The 14,200-nt window shown below is 37.9% G+C and overlaps 1 long non-coding RNA gene across 1 annotated transcript; it reads left to right on the top strand.

Annotated features, from left to right (window-relative positions):
- The first annotated feature begins 7,724 nt into the window (after positions 1-7,724).
- On the top strand, positions 7,725-9,276 carry LOC129731901 (uncharacterized). Its single transcript, XR_008729120.1, has 2 exons — positions 7,725-8,473; positions 8,890-9,276. It is a non-coding gene; the product is annotated as an uncharacterized LOC129731901 (long non-coding RNA).
- Positions 9,277-14,200: the final 4,924 nt, after the last annotated feature.

The following is a 14,200-nucleotide window of genomic DNA, read 5'->3' on the forward strand; positions in this document are numbered from 1 at the left end:
CCAGAGAGACGCAGAGACACTCACCGTTAAGGCAACTGTCAACATCAAAACGGATAACGGCAATGCTAAATTATACAGCTCGCCCGTTTTGATGTTGACAGTTTCCTCAACGGTGAGTGCTTTGTCATTTCTCTAATATACAGTTTCACTAAGGTACAGTACGGGTGTCTCGCTCAGTTCGTAAAGCGGTAAGACATCGTGTGGTGCGCCGCCAGCGTTGCCAGGTATCCAGATTTAGCTGGATTATCCAGATTTTTGAACATGTATCCAGGTAAACAGATTTGATGTCCAATTATCCAGATTTTTCATGAATGATCCAGATTTTATCCAGATTTCATTTTCTCTGTTCCGCAAAAAGGTCATCACTTCAAATTTGGCGCGAAATTTTGCAATTTTGTCACCTTAAATTTTACGTACCTCTAGACTTTTATCCGAAGAATTTAACTTTCACCCCACGAAATGACTTCCAGATTTTTTTCCAGATTTTTTTTGCCTTGTCCAGATTTTTAAAAAAATGACCTGGCAACGCTGTGCGCCGCAGTCTCTTACCGAAAAAAAAGAAAAGAAACCTCTCGTCGCTTCAGTAAAAAGCGCGTGTACAGGAAGTCTGTGTACACGAGAAAGTCTCACGAGCTGTAGCGCACGAGCTGTATCAAGTATGTACAGTACGGGCGTCTCGCTCAGTTCGTAGTGCGGTGAAACATCGCCTTGCGCATCCCAATATCCGAACCCAAAGAGAAGCGAAAGAGCAACCTGCAAATTGCATGTGACTTGTCTCGTCTCGTCGCACATACATGGAAATTCTACGAGCGAGAGAAAGATTTCTCTCGTCGCTTGAAAAAAAAGCGCGTGCACAGGAAGTCTGGTCGCAAGATTGTTCTGATGGTGTACCTCGAGTGCCAACTTTTACTAACCGGGACTTCACCCTAAACAAATAAAACTGTAGCAAAGCGTAATCGTTTTTAATACTGTTAGGTTTTAGATCTGTACCTCTCGCGATGGATGCTTATTGCCAGTCGGTAGTCGGCAGTGAAACAAAGCCGCAGGAACAATTAAAATATACAAGGGAATAAGTAGTGTAGTGTAAAGAATATTCACGGTCTTATTACCCGATTTTGTTCTTTTACGTGGATTTTAGAATTTAGGCGGTTTTCGGAATTCACGCGGATTTTTCAGAGAAGTTGTTTTTTATTTTCAAATCGCTTATTTAGACCACCCGAAAAGTTTACTTAATTTAATTAGGTACTAAAGGTTTACTGATTTAGCCTAACATGTTTATATTTTTTCTTAATATTCAACTTGATCTACAGGGTAAATATAGGTAAATGTATATTTATATATATATATATATATATATATATATATATATATATATATATATATATATATATAATGTTCTGTAAAAAGTGGGAAATAGAAACCTTCCACTTACTTTCAGCTAACGTTAAACTAACATAACATTGTAACACTGTTACGTAACAATCTTTATAATGTTACGTAACAACGTTGACCGGGAAGCACTAATACTAAATTTTACTTTGAACTTACTTTTTGTTCACAGAAACAGTTTTTGCGCCTTCCGAAGGAAGAGTCCGTGCACGTGATTTCGTTCCTCGATGTCCTCGCGAAGCCGACAATTCCAATGGAGTTCCTCGATAGATTGTCGGTCTTCTGCGGGGTCATGAGGACCGACAAGAGTGAACAGAGCTAAAAAAAATCGGAATCTCTCTCGATGCGCAACAAAAATGCGCGAACACCAAGTCAGTTAATCATAAAAGCTTAAATAAAATTCATGAATAATTACATGTTGGACAGAGCCACAGCCAATTGCACAGTTTTTGAGTATTTTAGTCATTATGACACACTTTTTTACATGAGAACTGTACAGAAGCTGGTTTTTATGAGAAAATTGAAGAATTTAGAATCCGGCTCCTTGTTCGGTTGACCGAAAACCTCCGCGAAGGCTCGGGCCAGTCTATCGTCTATGGCCCGCAACTTCTCACTCGTCAGGCTCCGATACGCGGCCTGGTGTTCGCGCATCGAAAGAGATTCCGATTTTTTTCAGCTCTTTGTTTACTCTTGTAGGTCCTCATGACCCCGCAGAAGACCGACAATCTATCGAGGAGCTCCATTGGAATTGTCGGCTTCGCGAGGACATCGAGGAGCCGAATCACATGCACGGACTCTTCCTTCGGGAGGCGCAAAAACTGTTTCTGTGAACAAAAAGTAAGTTTAAAGCGAAATTTGGTATTAGTGCTTCCCGGTCAACATTGTTACGTAACGTTTTATTTGTTTAGGGTGAAGTCCCGGTTAGTAAAAGTTGGCACTCGAGGTACACCATCAGAACTATCTTGCGACTATTTGCATGTTGCATCGCCAGCAGCGATTGGTAATGGGCGCAAGCGGATGAGAAATGCACTATGCTTAGGATAGGAATACCATCAGTAACTATTTATATATATAGTTATCAGTAAGGAAAAATATCATTAACTATTAGTAAACTTTTGCTTTTGCTGATATTGTTTGCACTTTTTTTTGTAGGAGAGATACTGTAGTCATATAATTTTCACATAGGCGCAACTAGCAAAATCTAAGGGCTCTATTGTTCTTATTTTTTTATTGGAAAAAATTATTTTTTTATTGGAAAAAATATCCAAAGCGGTTAACGCTTATTTTTTTTTTTTAATTGTGTAGTATAGTATCGTAACAAAAAAAAACAAATTCAAGTAAAAAGACCACTTAAAGCGAGATTAACTCTCCGAACTAATGAGTTGAAAATGTTAACCACAGCCTCAACGCAAACCTCTTTCAGCAAAGCAAAACAAAATGTTTTCAGTCTATTGCTGTATTGCTAATTTTAATAACATTAAATCATCGCCAAAAATTGTTTTATTTCGCTTTCAGAAACAAGAGCTTTCAAATGTCGTAAAGAGCGCTCCCATTTCACACAAGGAATTTTTTAGCTCCCCAGTATTTTTCACCGAATGGTTGTATTTAATATACCGTATTGCATCAAGTTTAGAGCAAATAAGCTATGATGTAACTTATTGCACTAAAAAATCAACGACAAATGAATTTTATCATCGATCTTAAGATCACTACCCCGCCTTCCATTTTGTATGGAGAAGGCGTCATTTCGTCGTGTGTGTATTTGGGCCTTCAGATATTTAGCATGTAGGTTATTTTATTTTCGTTGCAATTAAGTGCTAGTTATATAGATTTAAACATGTTTTGTATATGTAAATAACGAGAATTCAGAAAACGGCTTTGATTCAAATTACGAACACTAATCACTAAGAAATAGAAAGGCAAACGGTCTCAACACTGACTGTTACTTTTTTCAACGTCTGTTGATTCCCTGGAAGTGGTCCTACAGTAAAGAGCTACACACATGGGCGCCGACTTTAAAAAATTATTGAGGGAGGCGAAAGTTTCGAAAAAATCTGATTTATCCAATTCTAGAAAAAAAAATTGCGTGCGATACGTCTTGACGTTTAGTGATTGGAATGGCAGTTTTGATAGTAACTATCATAGACCACAATTTTGCAAAATAGTTGCAAACCCTCAAAATAACAAATAAGGAAAACGTAAAAAAAGACGCCAACTTTCTAGGATTCTTGAGAGGGCAAAATTATGCGTTGCCCCTCGGGAAAAATATTGGAAGGGCAAAAGTGCCCCCCAAAGTTACCGCCAATGGTTACACATCATTGGATAAAGAACATTCAAGGAACAAAGTGGTATATAATAATCATACATTTGATTACACTAATTATAATAATTCTATTTTTATTCTGAAGTGTTTGAAATTTGAATCAAAACGGTATATCCATTTCAAATTTCTTCCCAAGTTGCGGAGAGAAGCTTTTCATGTTTTTTTGATTGTTTCAATGAATTATTCAAAAGAAAAAAATTATACAAGCAAACAATATTGAGTAGAGCTAGACATGAGAATTGATCCTGCGTGCTGACCTTTTTTTTTGTTAGGGAATTAGAATTACGTTGTCCATTGATGTGAACTTTTGTAATATGTACTTTTCTGCTGACCTTACTAAGTCCCGTTTTTAATCGCCGTATTACTGAGAAGTTTCCCTCCGCCTGACTGAGAAGCTTCTCCTCGCTCCGGAGAAGATGTTTGAAATGGATATACAATGGTGGGGAATCGTTATATGGAAAAAATGAAACTTGATAGCAGAAAGCAAGAACCAAGTTTTTTTGTTCTATTTGGAGCCCCAAACAATTCTAAATTTATCGGAAGTCGATTGGTTTAGTCTCCGCTTGGCGCATTGCATTTCAAATTTATAGACTGTTCCGAAAATTATAAATACATCTTCTTTCTTGAATAAAACAAAAAATACAGGATTTTTCGGGTCATTTCATTCTGAAATATAGATAATGAGTGTTTTCTTTCCAGTTTCAATTCAAGTTGGGATTATTTTTCGTAGGATACGCGAGTTCTCTAACTTTTCTCTTAACACTACTCATAAGCTTTTGCACAGTGTGTTCTCCGACCATTTTTACCACTTTAAGCCAATCTTTTTTAAATTTTTCAACATCGCCCGCTGGTTTGACATATTTTCTTAGATTTGCCTTGGTCAAAGCCCAAAAAGTTTCAATAGGGCGAATTTCAGGGCAGTTTGGAGGATTCATCTCCTTTGGGACACATGTGACATTATTTGTTTTATACCACCCTAGTGCATCCTTAGAGTAATGGCAGGAAGTAAGATCGGGCCAAAAGATTGGAGGATTGTTATGCTGCTTAACCATGGGTAACAACCTTTTCTGCAAACACTCTTTCACGTAAATTTTACCATTCATTGTGTCATTCGTAATGAATGGACGAGATATTTTCCCACATTCACAAATGGCCTGCCAAACCATTACCTTCTTGCCGAATTTTTCGGTGTAAATGGCTTTCACTGGTCCAGGGACATCCTTTCCCTTCGGTGATGTATAAAATTGCGGTCTTGGCAGAGTCTTAAAGTCCAGTTTTATGAAGGTTTCGTCATCCATGATAACACACCCCATTTTTTTGGTCAGAAGTTTGTCATAAAGTTTCCGAGCTCTCGGTTTCACAGATTCAGCTTGTTTTGGATTTCGTTTTGGCTGCTTCTGCTTCCGACGGGTCTGCAGACCCATTCTCCCCTTGGCACGCATAACGTTACTCGCCGAGGTTCCAAGCTTTCTCGCCACATCTCGTACTGATACTGAAGGATGCCGCTTGTAGTATTCCTAAACCTTTTTTTCAATTGTACGATCAACAGGCCCGGGTTTCCTACGTCTTGGGGCATCAGTAAATGTGCACTCTTCACAATACTTCCGCAATGCGGTTTGAACTGCTCCGACACTTATAGTTTCTTCTCTGGCTAATTTTCTTATAGAAAGACCACTCACGGTGCCCCATTTGTGCACAAATCGCTTTTTTTGCTCGGGAGAAAGGCCACGCATTTTCAAAATTTCGCACTAAATGTTAGAAAAAATGACAGCATCTGTTTTTTTTGGATGTTAACAATAGGATGCAGCCAACGTTTAATTGAATACTGCACGTTATTTGAATTGACGGTTGATCGTAAGTGTATTTATAATTATCGGAACGGTCTATATATGGAGAATTGTATTGGAAAACCAACGTTTTTGCATTTTCCTTCCTAAAGAAAATATTTCTCCCTAGGATAAAGAAGTTTAGTTTTTTTCTTATTCATACAATAATAATCCTTTGTGGTAAACCTTTCAGGCTGAATTTTTCTCCTGCAAATTATAGGTTACAGGCCCGTAGCTACCAGAGGGGCTATTTGGGGCTTAGTCCCAACACGCGTTTTCATTGCCCCACCACGCAATTTTCTTATATATTTGATTGGTACTAGGTAAAAAACCAAATGAAAAATCTGTAATATGAGCAATAAGCATTGTTGAATAGTCTCCAGTAGTAGTTCTTTAAATCTCAAAAGATCCATGTTCACGTCCGAACATTGAAAACGGTCGAGCTCATATGACAAAAAAGTTAAATTACTCAATCTTTTGGTAAGCCCGCTTGATTCGCGACGAAGTTGAAACTGACGATCCGCATACTTCCGTTTCGGATGTCCGGACCAGCTGGGAGTGAAAATGTCAGTCTTTTTAACTGTGTCATTTTATTGAAAGAACCAATCACATTTTTATATCTTTGATTTTATAAAAACAATGCGAAACAAGTTTTGCTGCAAGTTTTGACCAGTTTTTTCAGAAGGTTTTTATTTCCCACTTTTTGATTTCTTGGATTGAACAAATCGTGGGCAAAAAATGACACACAAGACTAATTTTTGAATATTAAATATTCAGTCAGTATCTAAACTTCTCGCAATGTGGTTCTTGTGATTGTTTATGTTTATGTTTATGTTCAGTTCAATTTATTTTGGCCGGACTTTTCCCACCTCGGAAGCATAACCTAGCCCGGACAACTATGTTACAGTTCGGTCCAAAATAAAACTGGACATAAACATTGATCAAACAATGCGAATCGTAAAATTTAGAATTCAGGCTAACTGTTGAATCGCTCCATTCCCTCAGTGTTTCTTCGCGAAAAGAATCTCTCAGTTACGTCGATTTTGAATGAGGCAACCCTCGAAGATGGGTTTCTAACGCTGTAATTTCTTCAATGCATTTGTTGCTTCAGATTGGAACTTTTTAGAACTCTCTTCTGTTCTTAGTTTTTCGAACGTTGTGTAAATGGCTCTAATAAGTGTCATAGAATCGTTGTATTGAAATACTCGTGCTTGCATTGCTTCTCTTGATGGTTTAATCATTTGTTTAATAAATATTGAATTGGTCGAATAGCGGGTTCGTGACTGCAAGGCAGAAATTATAAAGTTTTTATCCCTGCTTCCTTTCAACGATTCGTACATTCGCAGTTTGGTGTTTTTTCGGAATATATACCCGGAAAACCAGATTTTCGGGAATAAGAAAATTCTTACGGGACACCACTAACGCTTATTTGAAAAAACATAGATGAGCTTCTGAATCTTTTGGTGCTAAAACTATCGAAATAGGAGGAAAACTGCAAAACTTATAAGAATTTGAATTTGTGAGTACTCAGGTACTCCGTTGGACGCGTAAAGGTACTTTTTTGTCGAGCACATAACGCTTTAAACGGCTTCCTCTCCAGAAAAACGTTTCATTAAAAAAGATTCTCTGCCCCCTCACGCAAAACGGAGTAGCTACGGCTCTGATCGGTTATGTTGCACGTCTAGGTACGAGAAATTAAAGGTAAATGTTGAAACTAAAATTCCAGCAAATTCAAAATGCATTGCTCTTTAACGTCATTTCAAGTCATGTGTTTTCCTTTTGCATCAATAGTGCTCATCTGATCTGTAACAGTTGCCTTTAAATCAGGAAATTTTTCGCGACACAATTGACAGTAGTCAGCCTATATACCAGAGAGACGCCGAGCCACTCACCGTTAAGGCAACTGTCAACATCAAAACGGGCGAGCTGTATAATTTTGCATTACCGTTATCCGTTTTGATGCTGACAGTTGGCTTAACGGTGAGTGTCTTGTCATTTCTCTAAGATACAGGTTCCCTAATTGACAGCGAGACTAGAGCGTAAAAGAGAAATATTCTCTCCCTCTGAGAAGTTCTAGGTTAAAGTTACACACCAGCCAAATTTAACCGATACCACTACCAGGTCAAATATAATTCAATGTCACTTTTTCATGGTGTGTGAGGGATGTGAAAGTGAAATGATATCACTGTTAAGGTCTCTAATCATATTTTAGTACTCAGTAATTAAAATTATTATGTTTTTATCCAAATTTTCTAATCACTGGTAAAATAAATCGTTCAAACATTAAACATATCATGAATTTCTACTCCCGAAACTAAGCAGCGACCCGCCAAGGTTAACACTCATACACACGCACAATCCACGAAAAAATATTTATACAGCTCGCATCTGCTGCGTAGAAGAACAACAATGATCAACACAGTTGTGCGATAGCTAAAACATAAACACACCGCCAGGCAGGGCAGCAGAAACATCGTCAGAGGCAGAGCAGTAGATGTGTATAGAAACAAAATGTGAAAAAGAATCGTAAAATGGTCAGCGAAGAACCCCGCTTAACGGCGGACTGACCGGTTGCGTTTCCACAGACGGTCAACCGTTTCTCTGCTTCTGACAGAAATTATTATCTGGTAGAACTGTGAAGCAGAAATCCACCCTAACCCGAACCTACCTGTTGGGTAAACGTACTTCCATCCCAACCCAACACAGAAACTTGAGGCCTCCTTCTTCGTATGCGTAAAAGCTTGTACGCTCTTTTATTTTTGGTTTCCCTGTACCGGCATAGAAAGACGCACCCTATACCTACCAACCCGGTAGTAGCGGCCCGTGGACCAACACTCGATAACAGGCCTTCGGTAGTGTTTGTTGGCTGGTTCGATAAGCAGGAATTGAATTGCGGGTACCCGAAATTTCTACCTCACAAGTTGCATTTATTAAGGTAAGTGAAAGATGGTTCAATATTCGCTTGCATTAATGTTGTGCTTCAATGTGCTGAATTATTAGTTTCATGAGAGTTTTTTTTTTCTTCGGAATAATTTGAAAAAATGGCGAACAAATATTTTTTTTTGCGAGAGAGTGAATGTTTTCTGTTGCGAAAATTAATTTTCATTCAGGGTAGGCTTCAATAGTATAACCCTTTGTAGAGAAAATGTTTTTATAGCTTGATACAGTAAAATACGTCATGCTTTCATTAATTTACTAATACCTAATGTTATTATTAATTTTAGTAACCTGGTCCAAAATTCTTATCATGCTCACTAGTCTTATATAATAAGATGTGCTTGTGCGTGTAACCCCAGGTAGATTTTTATCGGAAGACTTTGGCTTAATCGAAACACTATACAATCTGTTTAGGGAAACTTCTCAGCCCACGAAATGCTTCCAACGGTGCGCCCCCTATTGACCAGCTTGGCGGTGCGGAATTCCGCCTTCTTGGCTCGCAGTTACCACAAGAAGAAGAATCCCAACTTCCGCCCGCAAACGATGAACGACTATCCGGTGCCGGAGGGAGATTTCTTCGATGAACATCGGCGCAAAAATCGCATCTACAACATGTGGCTAGCGGTGGGTATCATCACCTTCGGTATGACCCTGTACGTGGCCAAGGAGTCGGGATTAATGTTTATGAACTACAAACCACCGAAGAGCATCGATTGAACACCACGGGTGGAACCAACCGTCCGACAGTATTGGTGAAGTTTGTTATCTGATAGTAAATGAAAAGATATGTCCCCTAAGAAACACGTGAGAATTTCTAATCCGAAAATTTTCTGAATTGAATCTTCAACGACCGACATAATGGCATGAATATTTTTTTAATACCATCAACACGTTGGCTATCGGCCATCGCTACTTGTCACCCCAGTTTTCCGCTTCCAACTACAAGCACTAAGAATTGCGAGCATAACTTCATACCGGAAAAGCGCTCGTAAACAAGAAAACTTTGCGCACCGTGGTGGAAACTGCAGTTGAAAATGCGAAGAACAGCAACAGGAGTCAGAAGAGGTTTGGAAAACGTCACTGGTAAACATGCTTATTATGGTGCGGTTATCAAGTGAGGAAAAGTAGTGTCCAATTACCACCATGAAGTTGCTTAATGGTTTTAGTTTTTCAGTCTTTATTTAAATTACCACTGCGGGAGTGCTAAATATGTTGAAACTCCGGCGTCTAGCTATTATTGATTTTCGATATTTTCTTTCTTTCTGTTTCAACAAAATATAACTCAACAGAGCATTTCAACTGCTCTGATTGGAATGAAACTCGTTGTCGATACTTTGGTTGTCACATTAGATTGCATTTGCTCCGATGTAGGTATCTAAAAATTTTATGGTTTCCCGTTGAAAAAAATCAACTAACAATAATTAGTTATAATTTTCTGTTGACATGATGGGATAATTGAGCTATGCGTAAACTCAATTTAGAAAGTTTTAAATTACAAAAATTATGACTGATTCAATCTTGCGTGACGTCAGCAAAACTATTACGAAGCATATATTAACCCTCTAGTGTCCAGTGCCGCCTTTAAACGGTCTTCAGTTGAACCTCTAAAAAGCTTAGCGAACCTATACATTAGAGAAATGACAAGACACTCACCGTTAAGGCAACTGTCAACATCAAAACGGATAACGGCAATGCAAAATTACACAGATCGCCCGTTTTGATGTTGACAGCTGCCTTAACGGTGAGTGTCTCGGCGTCTCTCTGGTGTATAGGCTGACTAAAAAAGCTTCAATCAATACTCAAAAAAAGCTTTTGAAGTTTCAAAGTGATTTTTTGAAGTCCGTCTGAAAATTAATTTGGGCACTGGAGGGTTAAGAAAAATAAACGATAGCTTTGTTCAATCTCAGTTCCGGTTGCATTACATTCACAAAGATGCCAAAACATTCGCAAAGATGCAAAGATGTAACTCTGCATTGCTACTTCGACCTAGACTATGTACAGTCAGTTTCTTTTAATATAAACTTTGCGAAGAACACTTAGAAATTACAATAAACCCAAACAAATGCGTCAAAAGGTCTGTAATGCAAGGTTTTGAAAAAAATTCAACCAACATATTTTCAACCACAGCTTTGAGGTTTTATATCGGTTTCAAAACTATAACAAGTAATATCACATATCATTTTAATTTGGATACGCGCTACACAAACTTTTGGATACCTAAGATGGAACTAGATTTCTAGCAGACTTCTTTCGCAAATTGCGGTAGTTGAAATTTTTTTGTTGACTCGTGCAAACGTGTGTGATGCTCGTAGTCAGTTTAAATTGGCTATCTTACGTGCTGAAGAGTTTAGGAAAGGTTCTAGTCTAAATAAAAAAAAGTTTTTGTAATGTAATGTAGTGCGTTATTTCCATAGGTACTTAAAACGTGTGCTGGAATAGGGCATTAAGTGTAAGTGCTCCAACTAAAAGTGTTTAATCATGAACAGCATTCTGGGTTCTTATGCAACTCCAATTCTTTGTCTGGAAATGACATTGCTAAAAAAACGAACGGTCCTTTAAAAGACCACTAACTGGAATATCGGAAGTTAGTTATGAGATTTCGGTCATTCAAAGAGCTGAAACAACCGTACTTCTACGTCAAGCCTACCTTTGTGCACTTAGGTGAAAACATTCTTTAAACAATATTTTCTAAAAATTTCGTTAGGATGAATTAATTAAATTCGAAATTAAAATAATGTGCAGTTCACAGTAATTTTAATCTTTTTATACCCTAAATAACAGTCCCAAGCAGAACACGGATCTTAGATTTCTTGGGGACACTCCTTTATGTGAAAAACAAAACAACTGGTGACTATTAAAATTTCTCATGAAATACCTACGCCTCACATTGTTTCCAAAGCAGCAAAAACGTGATCGAAATTGTTTTGACCCAGAAAAAATGATTTTAGAGATATAGTGTCTTCGGAGAAGAGGTTCCATTAATTATTCTCCATGTTATAGAAGCTGCGATTTTGTGATTAATCCACCTCAAAGTGAGGTACGAATTTTACTTTGCTCATTTTTGCATATAAAAATCCACTTTGTTCGGCAAAGTTGTGGCAAATTTTTTAAGAAATGTCTCTGCTGAAGATACCTTATTTCTATCTGCCTACTAAAATGGACTTTTGTGGAGTTTTCTACAGAAGCCCCTTAAAATATATTTTTACCACATAACTTTTTATAGTGATTTTCTACAGTTTTTAAATGTTCTACAATGTTGTTTGTTATAACAAAACACACAATTTCTCTTAAGAACGTTCATTTTTATCTCCTATATTTATTTAGTTATTGAAGATTTTTATTAGAACAATGTACTATTTCACTGACAAATATCTACCAAATCTGCAAATATCTGCAGACCAAACCATTTCTATGTTAAAATATAAGTCAAACAGTATTCAATCCAGACAAATGCCGATTGTCGATGTGTAGTCGATATTTGAGCGCATGTTCTGGAATGCAGGAGACAGCGAGAGACAAATGCCGATGTTGGACTGAATACTGTTTGACTTATACTTTAACATAGAAATGGTTTGGTCTGCATTTGTTTATGCGGGAAGAGAAATATCAATTAAGAATATACGAAGTTTTTTGTCTTGTATTGTCATTTGACACGCGACAATTTTAATGGCTGGAACTGATGCGAGGTGAATCTGATAGTACTCCTCCGTAATGGGTATCTCAATCAAGGTGAATAATACTAAAGTCATGGATGGTAATGAACAATTTTTTAAGGCAGAATCTCTCACCTCAGCCAATACATTAGCCATCGAAGGATACGATCGCGGCTAGAAGAGACCATTCAGCGGTCAACTGCTTTTAAACCCGTTTCAACTGTGGGAAGAATGCCAGCAGAAGACTTTTAAGAAGATCAGCAGTGGTGGGCACCATTCCGCTAATTCTCTAATTCGCTAATTAGCGACGCTAAAATTCAGTTAGCGATTTAGCGATTTCGTTAACTTTTGAGCTGGTTAGCGAAACTGTTAGCGTCGCTAAAATTTTGGCCTCCGAAACGCTAATCGCTAATTCGCTAAATTTTGTAGAGAAGCGACAATAAAAATATTTAGAAAAACTGTGAATTGCTGATGGCGTACGTAAATTGCTTCGAAAGATGAACATACTTTACATATTTTGACTCAACAAAGTGTTTTGGTTTGTTTGTCTTTGTCTAAGCTGCGTGCCCACGCCCTAATGGCAAAAATCTACTCTGAGCTCGATACAAAAGACTGCGTGTAGAAAATTCAGCTTCAGTTTAGTTTGTTACACATAAGCGAGCAGCTGTTAAAGGTACGCGACATTGAGAAACGAGAGCTGCATACGAGTCAACTTCCAGGTACTGCGGAACATGTTACACCTTTGTTTTGCATACGGCAGCAACAGTTACCATCGTTCGCTGCAGGATATTTTGCTGGCACAGCTACTGGAGGGCACAGTGGAGAGCAAATTTTATGCGCGGCCAACAAAATATTCAATGGTACCGGTGGTGCGATCATCAGCGTTCTAAAGCATACATTTCGAGCTGAAGATTATCGAATCGGTTCTTTTTAGAACTATAAATGCGTGAAGGTAAGAGTTACGAGAATTTTCACAACTACTTCATCTATTTCTCAATAATTATTTTTACAATAACGACCAGGGCGCACCAAAGATAAACGGTAGTGTTGCTTATGGATAGTTTATCACAACCAGATATAACCCTCATTTTAAGAATTTTCACTGCTAAATTGAGTGATTTTCCGGTTTAATTGTATGTTTGTGCCCACTCGAACACCGTTATCAGTCAAATATTAGAAACGAAAATTAGTTAATCTGAGAACCAGAGTGATTTTCGCATCGGGAAAGCAAAAACTTTCTTTTGATGCTTATGAAAATCACTCAGTAGTATCGAAGGTGTTTTGGTTTGTTCCTCTTTCTCCAAGCTACGTAGCCACGCCTTAATTGCAAAAATCTACTCTAATCAAATCTTACAAAACACGAGCAATAAATATAGCGATATGACTATTTACATATTAAAAAGTTAGCGATTAGCGAAAGTTCCGCTAATGTGGGTTCAGCGTTTAGCGTTTAGCGATTATCGAGCTAAATTTTCCGGTTAGCGACTTAGCGTTTAGCGTCGCTAAATTTTCGGTTAGCGGTGCCCACCACTGAAGATCAGTAATACTGAAATTTTCAAAAATATAATCCAAAATATCAGAAAATTCTCAGCAGTTCAAGTTCTGGCGAAATTTTAAACGAAAAAGAAGAATTTGGGATTTTTAATGTTCCTGGCAGTGCTGGGAACTTCGTACGGGAGTTCAGTTTCGTTATTCCAGGAAAAGTTAGCTTTCAACAGGACTGGTTTGATTCCTGTGTCTTTTAAAGTGGTTGTCATTTCAAATGGGGATATCTTCGCTTGGGAAGTGTACTGTAAATGTATAACAGGCCTATAAGATTTATCATCACTTTTAAGATAGGCCTCAGAAATTTCTTCACATTACTTGTGCTCCCGAAAAATCACAAGAAAAAGCTATGTGTGTTACAAAATGAAATAAGGTGAAAATCCAAATTACCTGAGCGGAGCCGGGAAAAAATGGTTAAAAAAATGGTTCTACAGGGGTACGACGTAAATGAAGCCCGAGAATTAATTAGCAACCGTTCAACGTAATCCCAAACAGGGAGGGTTCAATCAGAAAACCATTAAAAGACC

This window comes from Wyeomyia smithii, chromosome 3 (genome assembly GCF_029784165.1).
Source record: "Wyeomyia smithii strain HCP4-BCI-WySm-NY-G18 chromosome 3, ASM2978416v1, whole genome shotgun sequence".
Lineage (NCBI taxonomy): Eukaryota > Metazoa > Arthropoda > Insecta > Diptera > Culicidae > Wyeomyia > Wyeomyia smithii.